Source organism: Pan troglodytes, chromosome 13, assembly GCF_028858775.2.
Source record: "Pan troglodytes isolate AG18354 chromosome 13, NHGRI_mPanTro3-v2.0_pri, whole genome shotgun sequence".
Lineage (NCBI taxonomy): Eukaryota > Metazoa > Chordata > Mammalia > Primates > Hominidae > Pan > Pan troglodytes.
The window spans coordinates 65,333,240-65,354,968 of NC_072411.2; the positions used below are offsets into that span (position 1 = coordinate 65,333,240).

Here is a 21,729-nt window from a genome sequence, read left to right on the forward strand (position 1 = left end):
TCCCATGGTGGCAGACAAGAGAAGAGAGCTTGTGCAGGGAAATTCCTCTTTTTAAAACCATCACCTCTCATGAGACTTATTCACTATCATGAGAACATCATGGGAAAGACCTGCCCCCATGATTCAATTACCTCCCACTGGGTCCCTCCTACAACATGTGGGAATTCAAGATGAGATTTGGATGGGGACACAGCCAAACCATATCATAAGGGCTCTAGGATTTTGGGGTAATAAATGAGCATTCATTTCAGCTTAAAGTCATCAGCTGCATTAGCCCCTAAAAAGAGAATGAGCCTGTCTTTTGAAGATTTGAAGCTCAGACATTGACTTTTCCTCTCTAGCTATGAAAGTCCCAGATGGCATCTTCTTCCAATAGAAAGCTGTTTTGTCGACATTGAAAATCTGTTGTCTAGGATAGCCCGCTTCATCAATAATCTTAGCTAGATCTTCTGGATAACTTGGTGCAGCTTCTACTTTGCATTTGCTGCTTCATCTTGCACTTTTATGTTATGAAGATGGCTTCTTTCCATAAACCTCATGAACAAACCTCTGCTGGCTTCAAATTGTTCTTCTACAGCTTCTTTATCTTTCTTAGCCATCATAGAATTGTAGAGTTAGGGCCTTTCTCTGGATTAGGCTTTGACTTAAGGGAATGTTATGGCTGGTTTAGTCTTCTACCTAGACCACTCAAACTTTCTTTATATCAGCAATAAGGCTGTTTGTTTTCTTATTTGTGTATTCACTGGAAGAGAACAGCACTTTTTTTTTTCAAGAACTTTTTCTCTGCATTAATGACTCAGCTGTTCGGCACAAGAGGCCTAGCTTTTTGCCTCCTCAGATTTCTACATACCTTCCTCACTAATCTTAATTATTATTCTATTATTTTATTTTTACTTTTGGAGACAAAGTCTCACTCAGTTGCCCAGGCGGGAGTGCAGTGGTGCAATCTCGGCTCATGGCAACCTCTGCCTCCCTGGTTCCAGTGATTCTCATGCCTCAGCCTCCCAAGTAGCTGGGACTGCAGGCGTGAGTCACCACATTCAGCTAATTTTTGTACTTCTAGTAGAGACAGAGTTTTGCCATGTTGGCCAGGCTAGTCTCGAACTCCTGATCACAAGGGATCTGCCTGCCTCAGCCTCCCAAAATCCCAAGATTACAGGCCTGAGTCATCACACCCAGCCTTAATCATTGTTAGCTTTTGAATTAAAGTGAAAAACATGAAACTCTTCCTTCACTTGAATACTTAGAGGCTTTTGTAGGGTTATTAATTGACCTGATTTCAATGTTGTCATGTCTCAGGGAATAGGGTGGCCTGAGAAGAGGGAAAGAGACTGGAGAATGGCCAGGCGGTGGAGCAGTCAGAACACATACGACATTTCTTAATTAAGTTTGTCAACTTATATGAGCACCATTTTTGGTGCCCCAACACAATGACAATATTAACATCAAATATCACTGATCATGGATCACCATAATAGATACAATGATAATTAGAAATTTTGAAATATTGTGAGGATTACCGAAATGGGACAGAGACATTAAGTGAACATATGATTTTGGGAAAATGGTGCCAATAGAATTTCTGAAGGCTTCCACAAACCTTGGATTTGTTAAGAACAACAACAAAAAAGCATTATCTGTGAAGCGCAATATAGCAAAGTGCAATAAAACAAGGTACACCTGTATAGGTTATGGCTACTGGCTTTAGAGCCACTACCACTGTCCAAACTATAGCTTGTGCAGCCTTAATCAAGTTTTTTAACTTCTTTGTCCTACAATATCCTCATCTGTATATTTTGGATTAAAATAAATTAAAAAAATTAATCTTAGCAAACTGCTTACTTACAACAATGCCTGGAAGACTGTAAGTACTGAATATTCTAGTTGTTTTAGAAGGAGTGGTTTTAAGACTTGCTATATTCCTGTAATGTTCTACATACCCCTTCTTGCTTTAGAAGGGATGATTTAAAAACATGCTGTATTCTTGTCAGAGAGCCAGGTACTAAAGCAGATTTATTATGAAGCTAATTAGAGTTGAATTTCAGGGTTCTGGACTTTCCAAGTCTCATCTACATTTTTTTATATTTTATTTCCTAAGAGCACACCCCAAATTGTATAACTCTGAGCCTGGTAAAACTTAGTTCCACCTCTGGTCAAGTTTGGTGGACCCATTCCAGATAATTATTCATAACTATACTAGGATAATTTATTTAGCTCAGTTTACCAAGATGACAAAAAGAAGAGTTGAGAAAGATTGAATACTGAGAAAAAAGAATTTATTCAGTTTACTGTATACAAAACTTTGAGAGTAACTGTTTTATTCTTATTCTATAAGAATAATTAATAATAGTTTTAAAATAGAGGAATCAGATTGCTTAAGCTCTTGAGTTAAAGACTGCAGTAAGCAATGATCCCACTACTGTACTCCAGTCTGGGTGACTAAGCAAGAACCCTGTCTCAGGGAAAAAAAAAAAAAAAAAGAGAAATGGATGATTATACAGGGAAGTTTTGACCACAATGAAGTGTATAAAATGTTATTATTTCAACTGATGACTACAGAATTCCTCTAAGGGATACAGCTATCTTTGAGAAAAGAGCACAAAATTTTTGGAGTAGTATGTGGGACTTCCAGACCCTGGCTGCCTAGCCCTAAACTATGAAAGAAAGAAACTGCTCTCTAGACATAAAAAGAATGGGAATTCCCCCAAGTAGTCTGCAAAAGAGAAATTGAGGAAGAGGAAGGGAAGAAGAAGAGTAGCTGCACATTGTACAAAGTGACTACTTCCAGAGAGCCTTCCAAATTTTCTTTCTGGAGTGATCTCAGCTCACTGAAGCCTCAACCTCCTGGGCTCAAGAGATCCTCACACCTAAGTGTGTGGAGTAGCAGGGACGACAGGTGTGGGCCACCACATCCAGCTAATTACTTTTTTAAATTTTTTGTAAGGATGGGATTCCACCATGTTGCCCAGGCTGGTCTCAAACTCCTGGGCTCAAGTCATCCTCCCACCTAGCCCTCCCAAAGTGCTGGGATTACAGGTGTAAGCCACCAGTCCTGGCCTCTCCAAATTTTCAATAAAGCCTTTAGAATTCATAAAAGTTGTGGAAGTGAATATTTATTTTTGGAATCTGAAGAAGCAGTTGAGTTCCTCTGATGAGGAACTGAGTTAGCTTATGAGGATGCATGGCCTATGAAAATGTAATCACCCAGGGAATACATACAAATCTCAGGGAAGGTGCCATAGTTTGTGTGTCCCCAGAAGCAGACACTGGGACAAGAACTCCAGTGCAAATTTTTTTTTGTTGTTATTGTTGTTGTTTGAGACAGAGTTTTGCTCTATTGCCCAGGCTGGAATGCAGTGGCGCGATCTCGGCTCACAGCAACCTCCATCTCCTGGGTTCAGGTGATTCTCCTACCTCAGCCTCCCGAGTAGCTGAGATTACTGGCATGCATCACCACACCCAGCTAAGTTTTGCATTTTTAGTAGAGCTGGGATTTCGCCATGTTGGCCAGGCTGGTCTCGAACTTCTGACCTCAGGTAATCCACCCAGCTCGGCCTCCCAAAGTGCTGGGATTATAGACGTGAGCCACCTCGCCCAGGCTATAGTGCAAATTGTTTATTCAGAAGGAGGAAAAAACCACCACTAGGCCAGGGAGGAACTGGGACAAAGAAGAAAAGGTAGTCAAAGACGTTCATTATTAAGCCATTTACCACTGTGGATGTGGACTTCATCATGTTAGGCAAGAGGAGTTCATGTAAAACACACCCCTCAGAAGTATTTTCTGAGGAACTAGGTATGTATATATAATTCTTTTGGGTCATTGTTTGAGGGCTATTCACAGAGGAGATTCCTTGGCACCTCTGACCCCAACAAATAAGATAAATATATGCAAGTGCTTGAAGCTGAAATTTGGGTTAGGGAATATGGGCAGGTTACCAACATCGTCTCCTCTGTGGACTTTGGACATCCATTGGCTCTGAAATTGACATGAATTTCAAGACAAGTTCAATAGATTTCTGAAGGTCAGAGAAACTCTCACCGTCTCCTGAATGGCATGACAGTATTTTATTTTGCTTTAAATTTGTCCTCACAAGGAATTGATTCTTTGTAAGAAAGACTTTATACAGCGCTGCTTTGGCAACATATATACTAAAATTGGAACAATACCGAGAATATTAGCATAGCCCTGTGCAAGGATGACATGCAAATTTGTGAAGCATTATATATACATATTTTTACAGGGTGACTATAGTCAATAATAAATTAATCATACCATTTAAAATAACTTAAAAAGTCTGATTGGATTGTTTGTAACACAAAGAATAAATGCTTGAGGGTGAATACCCTATCTTTCATGATGTGATTATTACACATAGCATATCTGTATCAAAACATCTCGTGTACCTCATAAATATATATACTACTATGTACCCACAAATATTAAAAATTAGAAAAAGAGAAGAAAGTCTTCATACAGATAGGGCTAGGGAATATGTTACTTGAGAGACTGATCTGTACTTTTCTCCTGAAACCTTCAGCTTCTAATGATTCTCTTCCAAATATCCGTGTTCTATGTCCAAAGCGTTTTTGGGGGGCATCTTAGGATGGTTTCTTCTTTGCATAATGCTATTAAACTAGTGTAAAATCTGTCACTCTTCAATTTTAATTACATAATCTTTTAAAATGGCATTTAATGACATCTAATTTATCCAAGAATTGCCTTTTTATTTTAATGCCGTTATTTCTGTTTGTTTCTCCAAGTCCATAATTTGCTGTACTGGAGTTTTATTCTTCTTGCTTTTGGAAAGAAAGACAAAAAATCCAGATGTAGTCCAAATATAAACTGTTCACAGAATTACATAGATACCATTCCATTCCCAGTATAATATATGTAAACACATGGACATCTCTCACTCCAACTCTAATTGCTTCAGAGCTTAGCTGTTGAACCATTTTAAATAGCATTGAGTGGTCTCTGCAGGCATCAGATGTGATATATGTAAGTATTCAATACATACCTATAGACTGGTACGTAGAAAGGGGAAAGACTATCACTTACTTCACTTATTTTGAAATGATACACAGGTTTAATAGAAATAGAAATGTGAATAAATTCAATAATTTGGGGGAATACATATTATTCTTTCAATAATTTCTTTAAAAGTTTTTAATTTTTGTTGTTTTTAACTCTTTCAATTATCTTTTTTTTCCCTCATAGTTTCAATCCGAGTATTGAATTTTCTTTGGGCTGGAAACATTTTAGTTCCTTTCCAAGTGAACAATGACTTCTTTTTCTTCTACCTTTTTAATGTCCACAATAGAATCTCTAATACTGGGGGCCATCCCAGCCTCCACGATTATGAAGACAGCACTGGTTCTCTTCCTTCATAGTTCCACAAGGGTTATCAACCTGCTTTTTCTCTACTTCAGGTGGAAGTGTTTCTTCTGAACCAATTATCTTCCTATCTTTGTCCTCTGAAGAATCGGTTTTCCACTCCCAGCTATTTTCTTTCTTAGGGTAAGTTTTATGTCTGGGTCATTTTGCTTATTTCTCTACCCTCTTAAAAACTGAATTCCTCTGCCTTAGAGAATTCTCAACTTCATGTATTATTTGACATGTTTAAAATTTCTTCGATTCTAAGGGAATTTTGTCTTACTGGTATGTGAGAAGCACAAAACAGGTCATCACTTCAGAAACACAGAAACACATGTTACCTAAAGAAAGAACCCACGGCTGCATTTTGCAGATACTGTAAAAAAAACATCTTGTAAGTGAATTATCCAACTACTGTGTTTTATCTTCCCTTATCCACTACTAGGTACAAATTCTGGAAATTATTGAACTCTGAAAACACTTCACCAATGATTATGAAGGAGTTATTCTTAACTTGACCATTTTTGTAATTCGTTGGCCATACCCTGATATTCATCTTCCTAACAACACTAAAGATGACTGACTACCTACAAGGAAACTGATTCTTTGTGGAAATAACTTGTAATAACTAAACATTTGTCTCAATAGCTTCAATTTTTTTAGGAAAGGTTGATAGTTGTCAAAAAAATACCTGATGTAGGAGGAAAGTGAAATGACACCGTCATCTAGAGAACTGGAAGGGAGTAAATGATGGCCTTTGACCTACCCTTGAAAGAGTTGTTCTTGTATAATACAATCAATTAAGAAGAAGGAGCCAGGGTAATTCTATGGGTAAATGCAGTCTTTCTTAGCTATGGGGCAAGGGAGTGGGGTTAGCAGGTGTGGGTATGTTGTAGGGGATTGCTTCATTCAGGCTTTTCCCCAAACTCCAGTCCCAGGAAGAGAGAATTCAAAACCAAGCAAAAATTGTTAAGGCTTCACTGGAGTATCTATCCACCTCCTCTGACCTGAGAGTAAAATCAAGAAAGCATATACAGCAGCAAATTTGGCAAGGGAAGGCCTTGGCCACGTGCCCTATCCTGGGCTAGCAAGAGTACTTTATCCTTTACCCTATACATATGGAATTGCTATGGTTTCTTCAACCCTCTCAGTTGAGGCATTGTAAGTGGAATATTTTAACAGCCTTCCTAGAGTGATGGGATTCAAATCAATCCAGAGAAGCAGTGTTACACCCTGTTATGTTTTGGCTGTGTCCCCACACCCAAATGTCATTGTCAATTGTAGTTCCTATAATCACCATATGTGGTGGGAAGGACCAGGTGGAGAGAATTGAATCATGGGGGCTCTTTCCCCCATCCTGTTCTCATGATAGTGAGTGAGTTCTCATGAGATCTGATGGTTTTATAAGGGTCTTCCCCCTTCACTGGGTTCTCATTTCTTCTCCTATCATCGTGTGAAGAAGGACTTGTTTGCTTCCCCTTCCGCTATGATTGTAAGTTTCCTGAGGACTGTCTAGCCATGTGGAACTGTGACTCAATTAAACCTCTTTCCTTTATAAATTACCCTGTCTCAGGTATGTCTTTATTAGTAGTGTGAGAACAGACTAATATACACCCACTCTGCAGGGAGGTCGGTGCAAAGCAAGCCAGGATAGCCTTGGATTGCATGGGCTACAGAGGGGAAAGTGTTGGTAGGTTGTAAGTGATTAGGCAGTGATTAGGTACTTATCGACCAAAGGACAGAAATTCAACTGTAGGGAATCCAGGCCTCCTAATGGTTGATACTCAGCTGTGGTTTAGGTAAAACTTCCTAAATGTGTTACTCTGCTTTGTTCAATGATAGATTCACTTATATTTCTTCTCCCTGCCCTGTCCCCGACCCGCAGCCCTCGGCATCGTTTCTGCACAGTTAAGCAGTGTCTTACTGTCTGCCTTCCAGTCACTCTATACCCATGTCCAATAAAGAGCAGTGACATTATTCAACACACTTACTGAGAGTAAGAGACTTTGTAGTTTATAACAGCCATACTGATATTCATGCTTATTATTTTATACAGTTACAGGTGATACTAAAACACTTTTCAGTAAGAAGAATTTGTTTAACATCTAACCATCCAATATTAACCACTGAGAATAGAAATAATAGTAAGAATAATAAAACATGGGCACTGCCCTCAAAGAGTTTATAATCTAATGGGGGGCAGGCAAGTAAACAAATTATTATAATGTAGTATGGTATTAACTTACACAGAGAGCAGAGAAGAAGGGCCTCTAACACAGACTTAAGGTAGAGGGATAAGGAATAGAGTAAAAGGAAATTATTACTAGTGCAGGATTCTTGGAGGAAAATGTGCCTACTTCCTGTTCACAAGGATGAATAGAAAATATTCAAAATGGGCATAAGATGACAAACAAGGCAGAGAATCCAGAGAAAACATGGTATACCCTGGGGAACTGCTAAGTAGGGCTTGAACACAACATACTGGATCAGGCACAGTTTGAGCTGAGTCAGGAGGGACAGGCTGGCATGGGATCATGGAGAGCTTTAGACCCCATGACCAGGATCCCAGCATCTAACAAGAGGGAAGATAGAGAACCAGTGAATGATGCTGTGGGCTGAATTATACCTGCTCCCCCAGTCCCATGGGGTGAGTCCTCACATCCAGTGTCACTATTTAGAGACAGGGCTTTTAGGAGGTAATTAAGATTAAATGAGGTCATAAGGGTGGAGTCCTAATCTGATAGGATTGGTGGCTTTATAAGAAGGGGATGAGAGAAATCTCTCTCTCCAAGTGCATGTGCCAAGGTAAGGCCCTGTGAGGACACAGTGAGAAGTTGGATCTGAAAGCCAGGAAGAGAGTCCTCACCAGAACCCAACCATGCTGACGCCCTAATCGCAGACTTCCAGATACAAGAACTGTAAAAAAATCGATTTCTGTTGTTTAAGCCATCTAGTCTGTAGTATTTTATTACAGTAACCTGCGCCTACTAAGACAAATGATGTCAAACAAGAGAGTGGCATGTGTGTCACATGATGTGTATTAAATGAAGAGTGTGCTTAGGGTAGCTAGTAGATTGCAAAAGGAGTAAAACTGAAGGTGGAAGTTCATTTAGGACAGTATCTACTAACCATCCAGATTACAAGTAAGGAGAGTTTCAACTAAGGTGTGGGCAGAAAGACTGAGTGAAGACATTGGAGTTTGCTGAACTTAGAGACACAATGGATGTTGTAGGTAAGCGTTTGAGGTTACAAAGTTAAATTATGTCTTATACTATGGTTTAGTTGAAGAAAACTTTTTCGACAAATTGTCCATTTGGTGTATAAGCCAGACCAGCTTAATCAGGCACAGGAAAGCTGCAGTGTGTCACAAAATGTTGAAAGCAAATGCAAGAGTGAAGACATCATGATCAACGACTTGCTGTGGATTCCCGTTCTTCTTAGAGGCTGTCTCATTCTCTCATGGCTCAGTGCAGAAGCCAGTGTCAATCCAAGTTTTAACTGTCTGAAAAGCTTGATTTCATTCTTGATGTTTTAATATTTTCTCCCTCCACTTTCGATGCTCCCCTGTGGGCTGTGCATCCCACTCTGAAGAAGACTGGCATAGCTGATGTTGCCAGTCCAGTGAGCTGAGTATGATAAAAAAAAAGGAGAGCACATTTTTAGGTGTTCTTTCCCTAGTGTGTGTCTTTGTCAACTTTGTCATAGATCAGTTGGCTCTAGATACATGGCTTTATTTCTGAGTTCTCTATTCTCTTCCATCAACCTGTGTCAACAAATTTTCTTAGTAGCCATAAACAAAGGGAAAAGTATTAGAAAATAATGTAGTAGGAAATAGAATAAGACTTCTGTAAAGTGTCTTCATGGGACAAGTGTCCTCAGAAATTCTCCATAAAAAGGAAACAAAAAAGATATGATGGCTTAAGAGAATAAAAGATACAACAAGAATGTATTCAATGTAATGTTTCCAATAGAATAAATTTAAATATATAAATATGTATATATAACATATGTATATACACACACGCGTGTATGTATATTTAACGCTAACAAAATACTATAAAATATCATTAGAGGATAAATCTAAAATATATAAATATCCAATAACAAACTAGTACATAAAAAGTACTCAATAAAATTAGGCACTTATAATTCTACATGATATAATTTACAGTTTTTGATTATTGTAAGTTAAAAATAATAGATTTAAGTACACAATACTTAAAGTTTCACAGGCATAACAAATTGGAACACAGACAGATTTAGAAATCATTTTACAACCACATGTAGAAATCATAGGATCACAAAATATTAGTGCTGAGAGGAATTTTAAAGAGCATTTAAACGTTCCTTTTATAGATGTGTAAATGGCATAAATCTGTTAGGTTTCCTCTGAATGGCCTACATGTTGAATGGAGAATTTGCCTCCCATGACGTGGTATTTTACTGGAGAAGAAAGAAATAATATACAGTAAAGTGAAGAATTGTTTGTGGTTGACTTAGAATGTTTTACAAGAAATAAGAAGGGCATGTTTAAATTACTTATAAGAGAAAGTGTCCTAAAGGCAAGAGTAATTTAACAATGGAATAGCCACCCGAAGAGGTCATTGAGAAAACATCAATAAGACATTCAGAAAGAGATTAAATATAATTCTAAAGGGAATAATATAAGTGTCTGGCAATAACATGCACTAGGTACAGAGGTCTGAATACAATGACCTGTCATTCTCCCCATAGTCCCTGTGTCCATGATTCAAGTAAAATAATCATGAGAGCAAATAGAGGTAAGGTGAGCATCAAAGGGGAAAAATTGTGAGACAAAATAAGATATGACTACCAGAACTGACGTGGTAGCACAGAAGAAAACAATTCTTTCTGAGACTAAAAGCTTTCTAAGCAGCATTCTGGTGGCAGTTTTGGCTGCTTTCATCTACAGGAGCAATGGCAAGAAACTCACTCGCCTTTCTGTCAAAATTCCCAGGATTTTATTTTATTTTTCCTAATCTGTAACAGAAGCACTGCATGCCTTTAAGTTATTATGCCCGCATCGTGGAAGGGATAGCCAGAGAAAGGAACTTCTACAAAACCCCAAATCTGGTCAGAACTAACATCCAATGCCCTTAGTAATTTACGAAGGTTTATGCTGGTAGCAATAATGTTACTATGCAGAATCATAAAATTAGAAAATGTTTTGTCTTAGTCTGTTCAGTCTACTATAACAAAATACCATAGACTGGGTCATATAAACAACAGAAATTTATTTCTCACTACTTTGGAGACTGGGAAGTTGAAGATCAATCACTGGCAGACTCAGTGTCTGGTGAGAGCTCACTTCCTGGTTTGAAGATAACTATCTTCTAGTTGTGTCCTCACATGGCAGAAGGGATGAGGGATCTCTCTGGGGTCTCTTTTTATAACTAATCCCATTTATGAGGGCTCCACCCTAACGACCTGATCACCTCCAAATGGCCCCATATCCTAATGGCATCACATAGGGGGTTAGGATTTCAACATATGAATTTGGAGGTGACACAAACATTAAGACCATGCATGTCTCAACTGAAAGTAACTTTAAACATCCATAGGCATAAAACGTCATGTAGGCCGGGCACGGTGGCTCACGCCTGTAATCCCAGTACTTTGGGAGGCCGAGGCAGGTGGATCACGAGGTCAGGAGATCGAGACCATCCTGGCTAACACGGTGAAACCCCGTGTCTACTAAAAATACAAAAAAAATTAGCCGGACATAGTGGCGGGCGCCTGTAGTCCCAGCTATTCGGGAGGCTGAGGCAGGAGAATGGCATGAACCCAGGAGGCGGAGCTTGCAGTGAGCCAAGATCGCACCACTGCACTCCAGCCTGGGCGACAAAGCGAGACTCCGTCTCAAAAGAAAACACACACACACACAAAAAACCTCATGTAATTGGAAAGCAGTAGCATAGGCTTGTTTATGCTCAATACTAAGGCGTGCATCTATATAAGAATAAAATCGCACACACCATTATCCACATCAGAATGAGCCAAACACACTCTAGGAAAATATAGGTGAACATTATCTCACTGTGTGAAAAATCTTTCTAAGCAGGAAGTGAAACCCAGAAACTATATGAGAAAATAATGTTGATTTTTGATTACATTAAAATTTTTAAATTTTGCATGTCAAAAATCAATACAAATAAGATTGAAAATCAAGTAACAAGGTGAAAAAATGAATTTGAAAAATATATTAAAGGCAAAAGTTAACACATGTACTATATACAAAGCCTTTGAAATTCACAAGAGAGGTAAACATTCAGTTTTTCCACATTGAGAAAATTTTCAGATAATCACTTATGTACTCTTGCATAGATACAAATAGCTGGTGAGCATAAACTTCACAAATCAAAAATGTGAATTAAATAAGATATATTTTTCAGTGATCAAGAGGTAAATATTCTTTAAAAATAACACATAATTTTGATGAGAATACATAAAACAAATAGCCATATACCATTGAGGGTATACAAAATGTATGAAAAGTTTCTGAAGAATAATTTGGGAACATAGATCAAAACCTTTGAATTTTGTATGTGTTTTCACCCAAAATTCTAAATATTTTTCAAAAGAAAGTAATTATGGCAAGAAAGGAATATTATTACAAGGATATTTATTCTGTCACTGTTCAAGGCAAAGCAAAATGAGATAACTTTGATAAAGTTTTCCTGGTGACCCCTGTGTGGCTCCCCGTCCTTATTCTCTAATTCCACACAAATCATTTTCACTAAACAACATGTCTAGACTTTTATAAGCCTTCAGTATAAAAGTTCCTCTCTGAATTTTATGGGATTCATTTTATATTGCTAGACTCTTGGGTATCTTTGAGAAGTGATAGAAGAAAAAGTTTACGTGCAATGTAAATAAATGCTGTACAATTAATTAACCATAGAAAAATAATTTCTAAGGTGCTGTTTTCCAAGACATTTTAAGAAAATATTTATGTTAGGTATACAAGTATCTAAGATATTCCCTGAATGGCAATAATTTTAGGCATATTCTTAATGTTTCCTTGTGATTATGTTTTTCAAAATAATTCAAGTTTAAGTTGCTTAAAAATAAAGCAGTATCAGAACTTCCTGAATATGAATTTGAAAACCCTAACTGAAAGGAGCATACAAAAGCCCCTTTGATGGCAATTAATTGAAAATAGTTTAGTGCTTTGGTATTTCCTTTTGGAAGATTCTACTGTTAAACATAAAGTAGAAAAATTTCTGTTCTTTTACCTTATATTCATGTTGTCACTTAACTCTAAGTGTTTAAATTATAAGACACTGAAACAAATATCATGAAAGGAAGAATAATCAATATAATTTTTTAAAGAGTATAGGATTTTTTCTTATTTCAAACATTTTTAAAAGAATGTTTGATTGCTTTATAAGTTTGTTTCTTTAATTTTATTATCAAATGGGATCTTGAAACTATGGTGAACACTTAGTTTATATAGCAGTGCATATTCCTGGGAAGGCATGTTATCAATCTTATTAAGGTATGATTACTTATTAGGTAGATGGCATATATAATGGGGTTTCATTGCCAAAAAAAATCTGAAAAGAAGGAACCTGTGGCCTTATTTTTATATCAGTTATTAAGTAATTAATTAAACAAATTTTATTGAGTTTCTAGTCTGATCTAGTCACCAGTTTAGGTAGGGAAGATATTGTTTCTGTCCAGAATGAGTTGAGTATAATATGAAGATGCTAATGAAATATAAAATTGAATAATTTTAATTTGAGTAATTATTACTTTTATAATGACATAAACAAAGTATATGGGACCCTACAAGGATTGCTCTGATTCATGTAGGGGTTTATTGAAGAAATCACAGAGACAATTGCCTTTGATCTGAGACCTGACATAGCAAGCTGTGTTCGTAAGAAGGTGGGTGTGGTGTTAACATCACAGCTTGATCAGGGACACAGAGATTTAAAAGAACACAGTAGGTTCTAGAAATGCCAGTAGCTTAATATTGTTGTGCCAAGAATGGCAGAAGACAGGACTGGACAAGTTAGGTGAAAAATGTTCTTGATCTGTAAAGGATTCCTATGCTCACAACCATGTTGTGGTGGTTGAGAGGAGGGCAGACAAGCAGCTTGGGCCGGGGACCAGCCACACCATCTCAAGAAGTCAGATATTAAAATCCTGTTCATCTCACCACATCTGTTTCATCTGAGGAATTGTCAGGCACTGTAGTTGGGAAGGTCTGCTGTGGATGATAAGAACTCACTGAGCAATAAGTAATAGAATTTATACAGAGATGTTTTCACTCCTTTCTTTGATTATGACTGCTAGGCTGAAACTTTTGGGTAGAACCTTTGGAATTGTGACCCACCTCAGCTATGCTTCACCCCTATTCTTGTGATTCCATAGGTTCTGTGGTAACTTCAAGCCATAGAATCAGTACAGGCTCTTGAGTAGCATTTCAGAGACGACTACTTGAGTTGGAATCATTGTAGCCCTAGAATAAAACAGTCCTATGTTCAAATCTTCACACCACCATTATTCTCTGTGTCCATTTTTTTCCTCTCTGAAAGTAGCTAAAATAACCTACTTTAACAGAGTAATTGAGGGTTATAAAAAATGGGAAAATGTGTCTGAGATTAAGTAGGAATTCAGTAAATGCTATTTTGATTATTCTGTTTCTCATTACTGGAGGGTGATGATAGATTCAACCTAGTCTCTATGTTATTCTCCAGGAGCTAGCTGGAGACCGTGGAGTTTCAGAAACTGCCTTACAAAGTGGGGCTTAAGTCAAGAGTCCTCTACAGCTGTGTAGCACCTTGACATTTTATTTTAAACAGAGTGAAAATGAAATATATATTATGTACCCTAATTCCCTAAGGAGCAGCTTTTAAGTCTTCTATCCCTACACACTAGCCTATGGATAAACAACAACAAAAAAATAATGGTGCAATATTTTTATTTTTATATTGTGGTAGAAACATCTTCAAAATTATTTGAGTATATTTCTAAATATACCTCTGCATTACTGTTTCTTTTCATTGTAATGAAACTTACAGTAGAAAAAGCTATAGAAGCATATTTTCATCAATCTGTATGATCAGATATATGTGACCATAATAGCCTATTTGGGTTGTTTCCCCCAGTCTCCACATTTCTTTCTCTTTCCTCTCAGGAAATATATATTTTATGGGCAGAAATGTGAAAATTTCATTAGAGTCAAAATGTAATAGTAGAAACATCCAACTGTACAGAAACACCCAATAGCAGAATGAAGGGAATCCTGACTCCAGAATCCTAACCACTGAAAAACAGCACGGGTGTGGAATGCAGAGTGAGGCATGCAGGCAACAACCAAACTCTCACCTTAAATCACAACATCAAAATAATCTCAAACAGATTAGAGGATTTGAACAACTCCCAGAATAAGCAGCTTATATTTCTGTTTCTTCTCCTCCAGGGAATACTTACTTGGTGTTTAAAGTTTATTTCATAACATTACTGCGTTTGTTCTCCTTTTTCCAATGTATGGCCAAAGCATCTATGGGCAGATACAAAATAAAGTACATGTCATTGAAACTACATTTCCCTTAAATAAATTGCCTCTTATGAGATAAATAATAGGAGAAATTATCTAAAAGGATTGTATTAATTCTTATAAAGAGAAGAGAAAACACAGATCAAGGGTGAAAAGCTATAGGGAGAATTTTAAGTTCAAAGACTTTTTTGTTAACTGTAGATCCCCTAAGTTATATAATTCATAGTTTTTTACTGCATTAAACAGAGACTTTGTAATTCTTTTGTACATTCTTGCCACTAATAAAAAAAAGATAACAACAGAAAACAAATAATTATGTGCTGTATTTATCAATTTATCATTTTATTCCATTTTATGGTACGTCTCCTATTATGGGAACTATAGATTTTGCACCTGGCTCTGCTTAAGACTAAGCTTTATAAGTAATATATTTTCCCTTTTTAATTAAAGGGAGCAGTTGTATTACTTGTGTGGGCTGAGGCATCAAAGAGGAAAGAATAGAATACATTCACAGAAAATGTTCTTACAATATGAAAGTTTAAGAGCCATTTTTAACCACCCTTGTTAACAGTGCATGTGTAGTTTATAAAGACTCATGTCTGGATATGACTAAAAAATAAAATTGCAAATTGGACACAAGTAGACAGAAAGAAACGCTGTAAATTACTGTGTATGTACAGTAATTACTCCAAGAAAATAAATGTTACTGTGACATTCTGGCCATGATCCCAGAAAATTCACAAATATTCCATTGTACTTCATTCTTTAACTTTAAAGATTGTGTTAATACTTAATTATATATTAATCAACAACATTAAAATGTGGGTTATAAATATTTTGGAGCAATTCAAACAATGAGCACTAAATGTGATAGAATTTCAGCTTTATTCTTCTCTGAAGATTCATGTACATGCACACAGCTCATCTCCTTTGTGGTTAGGGCAGAGTAGTATACTTTAGTGATCACTGATGGTGTGCTCTCTCTTCCCTTTGTTTTTCCCACAGGCATTAGAAAATATCAGATTTCTGATGATAGCACTTTGAGTCCATGTGTTTATCTTTTCCTTCACTCTAAATCCTATTGAAAAGTCTAGGGAAATATATAAGTGAGAAAGAATTAAAGATAGCAAACCAGATTAGATATCATCATTGAAGCTGATTAAGTAAATTGTCAATTAATGGACAATAATCTGAATTTTAACCCTGATGTTATGGGTTGAATTGTGAAAATTCATATATTGAAGTCCTAAAACTCAGCATCTCAGAATGTGACTATATTTGGAGATAAGGTCTCAACAGAGGTAATTAGCTCGTTAGTGTGAGCCCTAATCCAGTATGACTGGTGTCTTTATAAGAAGGAGAAATTAGACACAGACACACACAGAGGAAAGACCAGGGGAAGACACAGGAGAAGACGGCTACATGCCAAAGAGAGAACCTCAGGAGAAACCAATCTGAAACCTTGATCTTGGACTCCTAGCCTCCAGCCTCTGAAGAAATAAATTCCTGTTGTGTGATCTATCCCATCTGTGGTAATTTATTATGGCAGCCCTAGAAAACTAATTCACCTGTCAAAGGATTGACCTACCTCCAAACTAAGTGGAAGTGTTTCCCAAACAAAGCTCTAAAAACTCTGAAGCATAATAGTGGCTGGGAAGATGCCCTATAACCTTAACTTGGAAGGAGCTAAAAGGTAGCAGGAAAAGGTGATGGAGTCAGATTTAGCTGAGCCTGAAGCAAATGAAAGCAGCATTTGTCCTCAGATTTCATTTAATGTAAACACGATGGCTCCTAATATGAGAGATAAGGATAAAAGAACGTGAGCCCAGAACCTTAATAGGTGGCTTTGGGTTACCACAACAAAAATGAGTTAAAACAAACAATAAAAAAGATTCAGAACTTCCTGAATTTCCATAGCATTCCTGGTTGTCTGGCTACAAGTTTCCTCTCTGACTTGATACAGACACCACTAAAATCCAACCAGCAGATGCTGGAGGAAACTTTGGGGAGCATGCCCAGCAGATAATACATTGAAAAGCTTTGAGAATTGTGTGAGAACCCTATGCCTTAAGTGATTTCTCTCAATGTTTTCTTGGTACAGGGAGATTGCATAGTGGAGTGGAGACTGAGTGTGTTGAGTACAGTAGAATTCAGCATCTGATGCGACACACTCTACTCATCGACACGTCCAACTGTAGACTAAGCACCAACAGGAAAAGGGAAAACCACAGAATCAGAGCTCTTAAGAGGGAGTCCATGATAAACAATGACCATGAATGGTCTTTTAATTAATTTACATCAAAATAGTAGTGAGTAGTAAATAAAGAAAAAATATTTAAGAACAATGTATCTTAATGCTTTCTAATTTTAATTTTTAGATTCTAAGTCTTAGGTTCTAAACTCTTATTTCTAAAGCTCACTTTGAACTTTGCAAGTAGTCAATTGTAATTATTTTAAGGATTATTTAACTAGAAAATGTGTGACAGTGATATACTGAAATTGGTTTATCATAGCTCACAAGAATAAATTTATTAATAAATTATTTATAAATAATTATTACATTTAAATGATTAATAAATTGGTATTTAATATTAATGATAAATTAGGCATACTTTTCCTAATTCCACACTCAGTAGCATCAATGCTGACATCTTGAAATTAGCCATTGAAAAAATATTTACACAGTGAAAAATCAGCAAACTCTAAAAATCAGAGTTTAAAAAAAAAATTTCCTCCAGAAAGTCAGCAGTTAAGCATTTATCAGTATGCCACTGCATGCATATCTCTGTCACATATAAATATATATAAAATTTCCTATAAAGTTTGTAAATATGAAAATGGATAATCTAATTAGCTATAGTAATTAAAATATAAGATATCTAGGAATAAATATAATGAAAATTGTGCAAATATATATGAAGAAAGTCATAAAAAGTTACTGAAGGACAGAAGGACATACCAGGTGTTTGACTGGAATTCTAAATTTTATAAAAAAGTCAAATCTCCCCAAAAATAATTTTGTAAGTTTAATGTAATTCCAAAAAAAAAAAATCTATGATTTTGGAGGATTGATTAAAGTTTATGTTTTTCATTTGGATAAAAGATTTGCAAAAAAATAGACAAAAATATTTGGAGAAAAATAATAATGAATTTCTATGACCAGTAATTAAAATATTTTATAAACTAATTATATTAATGGGATTTATAATGCAGAATAATGATTATATGCTTGGAACAGTATAGAATACAGGAACAAGTACATAGATATTTAAATTTAATATATAAATATGGTGGCATTTCAAATCCATGGATGAAATGGTATATCCCTACATAAATAATATTGAAAGAATTGGCTACTTTGGAGGGGAAAAAACAGTTACAGCCTTGTCTCATACCACTGTAACTATTCTTTTGAAGAAGCAGAACTCATAGGTTGCAATTATAAACCAACTTTATCTTTTCTCCTTTAAATATACTCTGATGTCTGATAATATCTATTTACCCTTGTTGGCGGCCCTTCGAGACAAGACCCAAATGGTCCCATGTTGCGTGCTTTTGTGTTGAGGAGTATAATGGAGGAGCAAGTATCCGCCTCTGATGCATGAGAAACACTAAGGAACCTCTGTTTTGAGAAATTCTGAGAATGCAAATCAACAATTCAGCAGCAACCCATCCCTCATTCTAATATCAAAGAAGTTAGTGACCTAAACATGCTCTTGAAGTTACGTTTTCCATCATGCATCAGACACTGATCCACCACATCCTGAAATTTCAGAGGGCACTCATTGTACTTGCTAAGTGGTCTCCTTAAAGCAAAGGGAGATCCATCTATACCATTCCTCCCCCAGAATGATAGTGAGACTCGTAGTCTCACTAGTACAGTAAGAGCTTTAGTCTCACTAGTACAGTAAGAGCTTTATCCAAAGACCAGACTCTCCTTTAGTCAGCGGCTCCTGACCCTCATGTATTCCTGATGTGGTTGAGAGGTCAAAGTCCTGCAACCATTACAATATAAAACTGTATGGCTGCATATGTCTGGCCCTCTAGATACTTAAGAAATAAGGGATCTTTTATATCTTGGTGTCTGAACACCAACTTAAATTTTAGTATCACATTATATATATTTATGAAAGTAAATTCAAAATGGATTCAACATACCATGAAGTATTGAAAGTGTATATATGAAGACTTTTTTATAATCTTGAGTAAGAAAAGTGTCTTCTTACCATAAAGGGTAGAAATCAGAAAAAGATAGATTTAATTATATGAAAGACTACAGTGATGGATAAAGAATATTAAAAAACAAATTATAAACTTGAAAAAAATACTTGTAACATATATAACAAGTAAATGGTTAATATCCTTACCATACAAAGATTAGCACAATAATTGAAAATGGCAAAAAAGGCATAAATAGGCAAGTCACTAAAGAAATATGCATGGCCTTTCAATATGTGAAAAGATATTAATCTCATTAATAAATGAATGCAAATTAAAACAGCAGTGAAGATTTTTGTCTACCATGTTGGCAAATATAAAGATTGATATTTCTCAGCAATGTTAAGAGTATGGGACAACAAAAACTCTCACGCATTGCTAAAGAAATGAGTATAATTCAGCAACTTTTTGGATGGTAATCTTGCACAATTTATCAATTATGTCACATGTATTGCCTTCGACCCAGTGCAGTGATGCACTGCCCAGCCCAGCCCCCTTCAGAAATGTGGAACTATTCCCCCAGCTCCTGGGAGTGCTTCTACCAGATAGCCCTCAGCTGTCAACTGTCTTCAGGAATCTCTCTGGATGGAAAGAGCCACCTGCTCAAAGGCAGAACAGCCCTTCCTTGGGCAGACTGCAGCCAATGACTAATCAATTCAGGGCCAATCTACTCATTCCAACTTGAGGTGACTCTAAGAGGCCATTCCAGCTTAAAATTTCCCTGGGGGAAAAGCAGAGATTTCAGCTTTCCTTGAGAGACTGTAAGGCAGTCAATACATCACTAATCCTGCTTCCTCCCCTCCCTTATATCCCACAGGTGTTGACTTTACCAGCACTCCTAAATACAACTCCTAAATACGATCTTCACCTTCACCTCCAAGTATGCTATTGGGAAACCCAATCTGAAATAACCAGCTATTCTATATCTAAGACTTTATCATAAGGAAATAAGTGCTAAGTGTATAAAGGTGTAAGAGGCAGAATGCGCCTTCACAGATTAGTATATAAAAGAAAAAAATACAAGCTAAATATCCGGTAATAGGAGAGTGATTAAATACATTATAGACATCAAATCATGAAGTTAATAAGCCAGTTATAGAATAGTATACATTTGACTAAAATTTTAAATATCCCATGTTTAGATTTATGTTTATATATCCATAAAAATGTTTGGAAGGATACTTCAAATGCTCAACAGTGTTTATCCAAGTATTCACCTACTCATACAGTTTGTATGTGTGCCCACACCCAAATCTCATGTTGAGATGTAATCCCCAATGTCAGAGGCGGGGCCTGGTGAGAGGTGACTGGATCATGGGGGAAGATTTCTCATGAATAATTCAGCACCATGCCTTTGGTGCTGTAATATGGTTTGGCTGTGTCCTCACCTAAATCTCATCTCGAACTGTAGCTCCCATAATTCCCATGTGTTGTGGGAGGGAACTGGTGGGAGATCATTGAACTATGAGGACATTTTCCCCCATACTATTCTCGTGGTAGTGAATAAGTCTCATGAGTTCTGATGGTTTTATAAGGGGTTTCCCCTTTCACTTGGTTCTCATTCTCTCTTGCCTGCCACCATGTAAGACTTCTGTTTGTTCTTCCTTCATCTTCCACCATGATTGTGAGGCCTTTCCAGCCATGTGGAACTGTGAGTCCATTAAACCTCTTTCCTTTATAAGTTACCCAGTCTTGAGTATGTCTTTATTAGCAGGGTGAGAACAGACTAATACATGCTGTCTTCCAGATAGTGAGTTCTTGTGAGATCTCGTCGTTTAAAGTATGTGGCACCTCCCTCCTTTCTCTCTTGGTCCTGCTTTCACCATGTGATGTGCCTGCTCCTGCTTTGCCTTCCAACATGAATAAAAGCTCCCTAAGGCCTCCCCAGAAGCAGATGCTGCCATACTTCCTGCACAGCCTGCAGAACTGTGAGCTAATTAAACCTCTTTTCTTCATAAATTACCCAGTCTCAGTTATTTCTTTATAGCAATTCAAGAATGGCCTAATACAGAAAATTGGTACCAGAAGTGAGCCATTGCTATAAAGATACCTGAAAATGTGGACACAGCTTTGGAATTTGTTACCAGGTAAAGGCTGGAAGATTATGAAGGGTTCAGAAGAAGACAGGAAGATGAGGGAAGATTCAGAACTCCTTAGAGACCGGTTAAATGGTGTGACCAAAGTGCTGATAATAATATGGACAATTAAGTCCAGGCTGCTGAAGTCTCAGATGGAAAGGACTAACTTATTGGGAAATGGAGCAAAGGTCGCCTTTGTTATGCTTTAGCAAAGAATGTGGCTGCATTATGACCCTGCTTTAGGGCTCTGTGATAGTTTGAAATTCAGAGTAATGACCTAGGGCATCTGGCAGAAGAAATTTCTAAGCATCAAAGCATTCAAGATGTGATCTAGATGCTTCTAACAACCTATGCTCATATGCAGTAGCAAAGAAATTACATGAAGTTGGAACTTATATTTAAAAGGGAAATGAAGTGTATAACTTTGAAAAGTTTGCAGCCTGGCCTTGTGGCACAGAAAACAAATGAACAAACAAACAACCAAAAAATAAAAAATAAAAATAAATAAATTAATTAAATAAATTTAAAAA

General features: G+C 36.8%; 1 long non-coding RNA gene and 1 other non-coding gene across 2 annotated transcripts in view; both read left to right on the plus strand.

Annotated features, from left to right (window-relative positions):
- Positions 1-21,729, plus strand: part of LOC107973711 (uncharacterized) — a 65,900-nt gene that overhangs the window by 25,598 nt on the left and 18,573 nt on the right. The window lies entirely within an intron of this gene.
- On the plus strand, positions 4,130-4,231 carry LOC112208443 (U6 spliceosomal RNA). Its single transcript, XR_002942928.2, has one exon. It is a non-coding gene; the product is annotated as a U6 spliceosomal RNA (small nuclear RNA).